Here is a 10,165-nt window from a genome sequence, read left to right as displayed (position 1 = left end):
CTCCCCCCTCCCCCCTTCCCCCACAACAGACTTACCAGCTGGACACTGCTGTCCAAGCTGCCCAGCTGCATATCGGCAATCAGATCGGTATCAGCCAATATGGCTTATTAAAAATTGGCCATCGGTATCGGCCCAAAAAATCTCTATCAGTGCGCCCCTGTTGAAAACCACTGTTTTAGAACATTTTAATTTTTTAGCCATATCTGTCAGTTTTAGCTGTTTGAAATTCTAGTCTCTCTGCCTCATCTGCCCATTCTCCTTTCAAATCTCAACTGAAAACTAACTTTTTTCATGGGGTACAAACCGTTTAGTTACTTCAATAAAAGTGCCTTCTTCGCTGAAGTGATGCTTTATTATGAACCTACTTTGGGGTTTCCCATAGCAACAGTCATGTCAAGACATATCAAGCATATCAGCAATGATTAAGTAAGCCAGTAAGTTATACTATATTTACTCACATGCCATGTGCAGCTTTTCAGCCCTCCAAAATTGGGGTGCATGTCTTAAGTTGATTTTTTTTTGCTGTAATAGGAAGAGGGATGAAAAGAAGCATGGAGACGCTGTATTTAAATAGCTGCCAAAATAGTTGTTCCGTCTCCCTAGAGCAGAAAACAGCAGGGGTGAAATCCAGTGTCAACCTCCTCACCACTGCTGGTGAGGCACTAGCTTTGGCCTTAAGAGCCACAGAGCTGGCTAAGAGTGAGCGAGCTGCTGCATATGCAGTCTGTTGTATCTTGATGAGGCTTGTGGTGGGGAAGCAACACTTTATAATTTATAGGAATTTTATATAAAGACTTACTTACAGTAAAGAAGTAAATCTTGCTGCTGCCCTTGCAAGGGTCGGGGGACTAGCTGTACTGCTGTCCTGCCACACCAGGAAGTTCCTACTGCCTCATTCACACTGGTTCTTGGGATGCCAGGCTTCCTGATTACTCTTACATTTCTGGGAGGACTTACTCTGTCACACAATCGGTCATGACTCTGAAAAAACCTTTTTTTTCTACCTTCTGTCTTCCAAAAACAAAGTGCATGTCTTATGTATTTAGTATGTGAGAAAATATGGAAATTACTGATTATGCTCTTTATAAACATCATTCTTCTACACTAACTTGTAGACTAAGCGTTTTATTCTTCGATTTGCCAAGAAGGAATGGCTTGACAAAAGATGGCTTTCATTCTGCAGTTCATTTTGCTCCCCTCCAAAGTCCGACTTTCCCATTTCTGCCATGCTTCACAAAAGACTCTTCTTTGAGATCAAAGCAAATTTAGGAATGCAGCTTTGCTAACCAACAATTGAGCAATCATGGCAAAAGCACAAAAGTTAGGAACAGTAGGACAAAATATGCCTTTCCCCATAATAAAGTCTCTTAATCTGTCTGTGAAACATTTGCTTCCATAAACACGTTCTCTAGTAGCTTCCACCCTGGGTCCCCCTTCCTGAGCTTACAATATATTCCCAACTAGCCAATCATAAAACGATGCAAATGGTCAAGTAGCTTGACTGTGAGCTATGTAAAATGGCATTCTAGAAAAGTCAAGAAACTGAATACTGCCCTTACCTGTGCTTTAAAAAAAAAAGATTTCATGGCTGAGCCTTATGTCATCACTAATTAAATGTCAAAGCTGAAACAACTTCAAAGTCAATGGAAAATAGCATTTAAAAAAGCATACCTGTGACTGTTATTTTAAGTAAAGAAAACAGAACCCAAGGTCATCATTTTCAGCTGAATAGTCACTGTGGCATTGAGCAAAGCAGTTGCTCTTCGTAGATCTTGATGAGCTGGGAATGTGCAAAGGTTCAAAGTAATCTGTCTTACACAACTTCTGGCACTAGGTTCATGCCGCCCAAATGCCTGTTCATTAGATAACTTCAAATGCCTGTTTTCTCCTAGCCAGAAATGTTGCAACAACCCTACTGTTGTCCTCGGTGTGGCTGGGAGGATGAGCTGGGAAAAAAGCATTGTATATTAATGTGATTTGATAAAGCATTAAAAAGATTCAGTTCCCTGAATACTGTGTGAGATGAAGTAAAATTCATCTAAGCATTTGTAATTCTATTAGTATTTTCATAGCAGTCATTTAAATATAGTCCATATCACAACTGGATGTGAGTTATTGCGAGGAAGAAAATTGTGTATCTGCATGATAGCTTAATGCCTTTCTGGAATTTAAATATTAATTGAAAAGACAAGGTCAGAGGGCAGTTGACACTTGACTTTGCTCACTTTTGTTTGCCCATGGCTTTGATCATGCTACATCTTTCTTTGTGGCTGGTCCTCCAGAGAGTATCTTAGGGTCATGGCCTGTTTCCTAGTCAAGAGGTATAAACCTACTGGCTTAAATATATGAGGCCTATGGTTTAACTGGGGATGGGCATGAAGGGGGTTGCTTCATGCTTTCCACATTTCCTACATAACCGAAAGCAGACTAAACAAAACCAGTGTGAAATCTCATGGCTAGATGCTGCTGTGGTTATATTTTTTAAGCTGTCATCCATTCGTTTGTACTTATGTTTATTCCCTAGATTTACAGCTTTTTTCCAGCCTTTTTTTTTGGATGTTTGAAAACTTTTGACAATAGATTTCAGTAAGCAGTGGCCTGTGATTAAAGCCTAGTGGGTTTTTTTTCTCGATGCCGCACTGGTGCAGCAGTGTCACACATGGTAGCATTTAGGAGCCCTTCACAGCTGAGGTGTTTCAAACACTAATGAATGGAAGTTTGGTCATATAACGCAGGCAAGCTTTAAGGCATGCTTTACTGAATAGTGTACTGTAGCAGCCTGGGAAAGGAAGAGAGTTATAAATTGTGTCAGTTAGCCACCCAGACAAAATGAAGCCATGTGGAAAATCAAATCTATTAAAGTATGAAGACTGTTATAAGCTGTTTTAAGCTGGTCATTCTTAAAAGGTTTCAGTTTGCTGTAACGGTAAATGTTTACCTATTCTTCCTAGATCTTTTTCACATGCTGTCGTACAAGATGATATGCAGCATTTGATAAAAATCAATTTCTCACTAACAGTCCTTTTATCAAAGATGTTTATTGTCTCCAGTTTTACCACCCATGTCCTGAAAGGTACTGCACATTTATTAAATAAGCAGCATCAAGAAGATTGCAGACAGAACCAGCCTGCTGAAAGCAAACGTCAAGGCCAAGGGATAGGGTAGTAGAGGGCAGGTCATGTGAAGCGGGGACTCTGTCTGAGTTTATGTCAAATTTCCTGTGCGGGGCTAGTCTACTTTTCAGATACTGCATCTCAACACAGTGGCATTTTTACATGCATATTTTAGTACTAAGGCCAAATGATTTAATAGTTCTTTTTTTACACAGCAGCTGAGAAAAATCCACTCAAATTATCTTCTTGATCTTTTAAAAACGTCAGGTTAGAGGAAAGAAATTGCACCTTATTAAAAAAGTCAGAAGTGGCGACTTTCAGTCAAGATTTTCCTCCTTGTCTTTCTTTTTAGACATTATCTGAAATAAGAGGTGGTTCTAGTTTTAGAGGAGAACCTGCTCTTTCCAGTTTCACACCTAGCTGACTTGCCTTTGTCATGAGAAATGTAGAGGATATAATCAATCCACTGTCAAACACAATACAACAAAGTAATTACTGTGGAGTTCAAATTCAAAACCCCTTCCATTTCCTGCATTTTTATTTAGTTTCTCTTCTTCTAGTTTGACATAATATCAACATGGGATTAAAAGTGGGAAAACTGGAAGGCAACTGGGAGGGAGAGCCAAAAATGAATTGATGTGATCAGCGGCCCCTTTTCCCTTTAAAAAGGGGTGGAGGAACAAGGTCCCAGAGCTCTTGTTTCTTTTTTTGCCTCTTTTTGATGGTGAGAGGTCAGATTCTCAGTCTGCACAGGCCTAGCTGGGCCCTGGAGAAACTTGCCTCCCTCCTGAAAAGAAATGCACTCCCCTGGACTCTTGGAATAATGTAGAGGTTGTAAAGAGTGTTGGGAAGTAATTACTCTTTGAAAGAAGGTCCTTGGTGGCAACATTATCTGCTTTTATATCTGAAAGGCATAGCAACAGGGATAATTGTATATTTTATTTGTTCATTCTAGGAAGAGACTGAAGAAACTGAAGAGACATCCTCACAAGAATCTGCAGAGGAAGACTAGAAAACCACACCATTCAATTTCTACCTCATCAGCAGTTGGGTCTTTTGAAGGGAGAAGACGCTGCCTTGACCACTTATTTTCTATTGCCATGGTCTTTCCACTTTTGCCTGGGGGGATGGGGGAGGGGGACGGAAATCACATAACCTTAAAAAGGACTTTATTAATCACCTTTGTAATCCCTTCACATTCCCAGGTTTAGTGAAAAACTGCTGTAACACAAGGGGACACAGATTAATGATGCAACTTTTAATTACTGTTTTCTTTTTTCTTAACCTACTAATAGTTTGTTTGAGCTGCTAAGTAAGGGTGTATGGGTCAAGAAGAGCTTTGAATCAGGTTAAGTCATTCACTGCACTGCATACAAACAAGAAACTTGTAAAATATTAATTATAATGGGCATTGGAATAGGAAAGGTTTTGTGTGTAACACATTAGGCCTTACAACACCTCCAAGGACCCACTCCCTAGCTTAGTAACCTCCCTGTTTAGGACACCAAAGATAAGGGATAGATACTACTCTTTTTATAACCTTCTTGTAGACTTGTACTTGATTTTTTTTTAGACTTACTGTTATTTCAGGAAAAATTGAAAGCTGATATTTCACTTAATTCAGCTGATAAGCAAATGAAAAAATCAACAAGAAAAAGGTACTTTCATTTTGCAAAAGGGAAGAAAGACAAAGATATGTTGTATATATATACAAATACAAACATATCATCAGAAATAGTACTAAACAAAATCCCCAGCCCTCATCTTCAGGAAAATAGGAATTCAGGTAGAGTTGGCTTTCCACAGAGCCAGATATTGTTTAGAAAATAGAGGTGACTGACACCAATATATTCTTAAGCCGTGTAAAGACATAGTTTTATGAACTAAAGTGTTTAAAACAAGTAAAAGCAAGGTACCTCAAATGAATTGTGAACTTACCTGAACAAATCAAAAATAACCCAGGTGTTGGTTTAGCTTTAGCTAATTCTACCTACCATACATCAGTCTATCAAAGGGAATGAATCTCTTCTCATCACTCATCAGTCTTGATGTAAGAACCAACACCATGTACCTCAAGTGAGTTTGTATATTACTTTAAGTAATATACTTTGACATAGGATGGTTCACAGGGGAGTTTTAACCCCAGTGACATTTCTCCATGTTTTCACTCAAAACAGCACTTTTAGCAACAGATGCAATATTACCCCACTATTCAATACTACCTCTGATTTTTACAATTAAGTCAACAGCCTAATAAATACATGCTGCTATACACATACAATACAGGAAAATATTATTGGGTAGATAATCATAAATATCTGCATTTTCCCCTTATTTCTACTTCAATACTTAATTGCAATTAAGAGCAATATCTTTAATGTGTTTCAGCATGACTACATCTTTTTCCTCTTTTTAATATACTTATTCCTATTCTCTGCTAGACTTCTGTGTAATGTACTGTTAACTTGAATATATTTTTGTACTGAATTGCTCATAGGTTTGTAAGGATGATTTTCTTCAATGACACTACATGACATTTAAATATTACTGTCCAAGTTTGTACCTCAAATGAAATGTTTAAAGAAATGGACGAATCAATTGACAAAGACCTACCTCCAGACTTTAAATGGATTGAACTTGTTACTTTCAAGCATTAGTTTTGAGACATTTTAAACAGTTACGACTGCAACTAATCCCTCATTCAAAACTATTTTTGTAAAAGAATGTTGTTGGAAATGAACACATTTTAAATTACTTTAGTATTAAAAAAAAACCCTTCAAAGAAACTTGAAGCTTTGTAGGTGGGAAGCAACAAGCTCAGCTTTTGCATAATGCAATCACAAATAAGTGTTGTTTTTTTTTAAAAAAAATTAGTAGATTGTAAGAAAATGCTTGACAAGTATTTTCATGTATTTTACACAAATGTGATTTTGTAATATGTTTCAACCAGATTTATTTTAAATGCTTCTTATGTAGAGATTTTTATTCCTTCCTCTATTTTCTTTTTTCTTTCTTTCTCTCCTAGTCAGTATATCTACTTTATACCATTGTATTATTAACTGGGCCAGGGGTAGTTTCTCAGGAAGTCTTCTATCAGTATGGCTTTAGTACTGAGCCAAATGCAACTAAAGATAACTACTTAGTGGCTTCTTCAAAGAGGTAATTATCAAGAAAAATGGACCTCTTCAAAAAGACAGCAGAGGGCTCATTGCTAAGATTTGCTGAGAAAGAGCTGATCAGAGTATTAAAATTAGTCATGTTCAAATCAACTAAATTGGAAATACTCATATTTTAGGGGCCAAATCCAATATCCAGTGAAGTCAACAGAAGAACTTCAGTTGACTTCAAAAGGACACTGAATCAGGCTTTAACAATTAACAAAAGGTTGGGGGCGTTATTTGGGGGGCCTGTTTTTATTTTTTGTTTAGGTTTTGGGTTTTTTAACCACAATATTCAAAGGATGAAACATAGTGGATGTATGTAGGTCAGACTGCAAGCTCTGAGAGATTTACAGCTCTGATGAAGTTAATCATATATTTTCTATATGTTGTAGTACAATCAAAACACATTACTACCTCTTAGGGCCTACTTTACCTCATTTTTCAGACTGAAAAAATGCATGCAGCCATTGAAACAGTGAGAACATCATAAAATTTTTTATATATATAGTTTATTTTTGTGGGAGATAAATTTTATACGACTGTTCTTTGCTGTCATTGGTCACTGCTAAATAAGACTGGACATTTAACTTTTCTGCCATTTCTGCAAGTTGAGTAAGTTTGCAGGAGAAAAGTTTCAAGATGTTTAACTACAGTTTACTTTCTCCTTGAGTGTCTTCTAACTTTTTTGCTTTATTCTTCATATAGAGTTGCTGTCTTTGATTGTACTTTGAATTGCTTGCTTGTTGAAAATGTTTCTTTAATGGATTATCACAGTCTGTTCAGCACAATAAACATAATAGCCTCTGTGATCCCCATGTTGTTTGATTCCTAGACTTTTGTCACAGCTCCATGAAATGGGCAATAAAGTTTGGTCACAGTGGACCAAATTTGTAAAAGTTTGCATGCAAGTCATTTTTGTCCAAGCATTGTAAGTACTGTGCACATGTTGCTGTGTATGAAAAAAGTGGGCTTGCTTTTAAACACTGTAGTAAATCACATGATGAATTTTGAGGGTTGTGGTACTGGCCTATACATTTACATTTACAACTGAGTCTCTCTCTCGTGATTCCTCAGCTAATATTTCTCCACATTTTTAGTTATGTGGAGAATTAACATTCTCCGTGTTAATTTATTTGCAAACAATTTTTTTACTTACCTGATTTATCTAGGCCTTCTAAACCATTACTCTTCCTATTGCTTTGTGATATGTTTTAATCAGTCAAGGTTACTGAGTAAGTTAAATAACCCTAAAACGATCACAAAACAAGTGCTAATATATCTAACTTCAGTGCTGAGACAGATCTAAGCAATTTCATTCACTGCAGTTTGCATTGTTTTGTCCTTTAATCTCTAATCTAATCTCTCTAATCCCGCAGTGTTATGGGATCATTTCATTTCACATTTCAATCTTCCTGGTGGTCTTCCTCCCTCTGGTTGCCATCACTCAGCTCTTCCTGTTATTTTATCTATTATGCTCCAGCTGTAACCCACCCACCTAATGGATCAGCCAACTCACTGAACTTCTGTGACTTTGTGCTTAACTCCCCTCAACTTTCTATAAGTCATTCCTCTAAACCACCTCACTCCCAGTTTCCTTCTTGAGACATCTTCCATTAATGTTATCATAGTTTATATCACGATGGGACTGCACACCTATAAATAAACTTAATAGGTGCTTTCAGGATCAAGTCCTATCAGTCCAGCTCCCAAGTTTCTGCTCTTCCCAGTACAAATGTGACAAAAAATGTAATAGACCTCCATTCTTTCACTTAGTTCCCATGACATAATTTTCTCAAAGTTCTAAGGAATTGTTTAAAGTTAGTGCTACAGCTGCTGGGCTAATATCCCTTTTAGAGTGCTTTTTCCTGTCCATGGATACCACACCAATTAATTTGAGATTCCCTACATTTTCTTCTGAACATCTAGTGCTGGTCTCTTTCAGAGACCAGAGACTGGGCCACCAGTTTGATCCAGTGGGGCAGTTCCTTTGTTCCTATGACCAGATAATAGAATGCTGTTTTGTCATAGTTCGAGTGTAAGTTGAAACGAGAATGAAATATAATTTTCAACCCCCACAGCTTGGCATTTCTTTACATTGAATTTCTGGCCATTTCCCAGTCTGTCTCTGGATTCAGCTGCTTTACAAATTCCATCATCTTCCTTTCCATATTTATGTGCAGATCCATACTTTACCTCTATTAAGAAGTGAGGAAAGCTCTGGTTGCTATATTCTATCTTGCTTCTGAAACAACAGTTACCAGCAACATCAGAATTCTTTCCATCTGCTCAGCAGGGGGGTGTTTATCTTACAGAAATTATCAAAAAATACTGTGGCTGCCATACTTTAAAAGCCAATTATTTTTTTTGTATATTTGCATTCCATTTTGCATGTCTTGGGTTGTGATCATGAATAGCCCTACTCTTCTGGTGCTCCCATTCTGCTCTGCTACTCAATAACAGTCTATACAGACACTACTGCTTTAAGCCTGGACCTATCCATATAATCTTTCTCGTTGATTTGCTACGTTGTACCTGTTAGAGTACCTCTTTTTTTAAAAATTGCCAATTGGGTGGCAAGTCTGTCATGGCAGGGGGCCATAGTGGACTTCAGTACTATTACATGTTTGCCTACAATTGCAGTGGACTGGATTTGATGACCCTTCTTGTCCCTTGCATTCCTCCATTCCTATATGTTGTCCTAAATCTCTGCCTTATTCTCTGTCTTCACTGGTGAACTTTACTGTTAATCTTCTTGCTTTTGCCTTTCTTACAATGTACTGCAATGTGGAAAACCAGATTTCAAAAGCATTTCCCTTCAACTTTTACTTAATTTTCTTCTCCATCCTGATAATCTTTTCCCCTCATCTTTGGCATTTCTTTAATCTCTCCTGTTTTTGCTTTTTTTTTTACATCTGTATTATAGACTCTTTTCTTCAGCCTCTATTTGCACGTAAGCAGGGAGGGCTGGAAGGGCCCTCACAGTGTCATCTACTATAGCCCCTTGCTCAAGACATGATCATCCCTGACTCAACCATCCCAGCCAAGTGGCAATCTAACCTCCTAAAAACTTCCAAGGATGGAGATTCCACAGCTTCTCTAGGCAGTCTGTTGCAATGCCTGGCCATTGTTATAATTAGAAAGTTCTTCCTAATCTTCAGCCCAAATTTCCTTTGATGCAGTTTGAGGCCATTGCTCCTAGTCCTGTCCCCTGCAGCCACAGAGAATAGCCCTTCTCCATCCTCTCTATAATCTCCTTTCAGGTACTTGACGACTTTTATCAAATCTCCCTTGAGTTTTCTCTTCAGGCTAAATAATTCTAGATCTTTCAGCCTTTTTTCATAAATCTTGCCCCCCAGGTCCCCAATCATTTTTGTTCCCCTGTGCTGGACTCTTTACAAACAGTCCATATCTTTGTTGAAACGTGGGGTCCAAAACTGGACACAGTACTCCAGGTACTCCAGTACTGAATAGAGGGCATATCTACACAAGATGCATTAATGCATATTACAGGCATGCAGCTACATCTCTGCACCCTTAATTCACATTAAAAATAGTGAAATGAGGCTAATCATGCCTAAATTTCATACTGCAAATGCAGGTATCAAATTTAGACGCAGTTAGTTAAAGCACATTAATGCATTAGGGGCATATGGCAGGACTGCAGGGACACCTGCCAAAAATTGCTTAATGCAAATTAAATTTAGGCATGCTTAAATGTACATGTAGATGTGACCAGAGTAGAATAATCACTGTCCCTGATTTGCATGTGACACTCCTGTTAATACAACAGTTTATAAGACTGTTAGGTTTTTTTGCAATATATTTTTGACTCATATTCAGCTGGTGGTCCACCAAAGCCCCCAGGTCCTTCTTTCATAGATTCATAGATTG

Source organism: Alligator sinensis, unplaced genomic scaffold (genome assembly GCF_000455745.1).
Source record: "Alligator sinensis unplaced genomic scaffold, ASM45574v1 scaffold65_1, whole genome shotgun sequence".
Taxonomy (NCBI): Eukaryota; Metazoa; Chordata; order Crocodylia; family Alligatoridae; genus Alligator; species Alligator sinensis.
This window is presented reverse-complemented; position numbering follows the sequence as displayed.